A 1,024-nucleotide genomic window follows, 5' to 3' on the forward strand; every position below is an offset into this window, starting at 1 on the left:
ACTTCTATTGTCCTTCCACGATTGCACATTATTCTGAGTCTTGATGGGACTGACTTACAACAAATTAAAGTCATTAATGTTAAATTTCTACATGACTATGCAACAAATAATCACCAATACCATATCAATCTTTTAATGCAATCAGTCACGCCCGGGTTGCTCGAAGCATGGTTAACGTTAACAAGTGTTAACTTCTGCGTTAAAAACCTATTGGTTTTGATACCTCCTAACCAACGGTTAGTGCTAACCAGGCTTCGAGAAATCGGCTCCAAACGTTTAAGACTAAAGCGTAAAGTAATGTTTCAGTGGACAGCCATATATCAAGCCAATCATGAGCCTTACTCGACTAGCCTAAAAGCGGAGCTCCCGGCTTGTTTATTTTTAATGGCTGTAGGATTAGTGAACATAAAAGGCTTTGGAACTGTTCGCCTTTTGGTTTTCCCGGATATTGCTTAATTATGTAACATTTTCTTCGCTGCCTAACTAGTGAATTCCTTTTTGTTCATGAATTACGTTTGTAAAGAGGGTATGACAGTACTGCTTGACTGTGAAAGCACCTTGTTTCTAGCGTGTCCTGTTTCAATGACCATGAAACAGATTAGAAGAACTGCTCATCTTTTTTGAATTTCAGTGGTGTAGAGAATGATGACTCCGATTTTATAGATATCTCAGATGAATATGATGACCCGCGAGCAGCACTAAGGGCGACTTTTCTTGGGGCTGGATTCGCCAAATATTATGATGAAAGTGGTTTGAAGCTTCTCCCATGTTCGCGTGGTTCTTTTGTTAATATCTCTGACACCAGACCAAGGTGCAAGGACTGCTCTGCTGGTAAGCTTACACAAGTCCTATGCATTAAATTAGCTCATTCATACATACAAGAATCGAATACTAAGAACCGATTTAAAGTACGAGAGTTGTGTCTTAAATGCATAAATTTAATATTAAATTGTATCCAATAGTCCATTTCCGAGATCATGCCTTCCTCCTCTTCAAAGCGGCGAGTCTAAGTGCGAAGTTTTTG

This window comes from Montipora capricornis, chromosome 1, assembly GCF_036669925.1.
Source record: "Montipora capricornis isolate CH-2021 chromosome 1, ASM3666992v2, whole genome shotgun sequence".
Taxonomy (NCBI): domain Eukaryota; kingdom Metazoa; phylum Cnidaria; class Anthozoa; order Scleractinia; family Acroporidae; genus Montipora; species Montipora capricornis.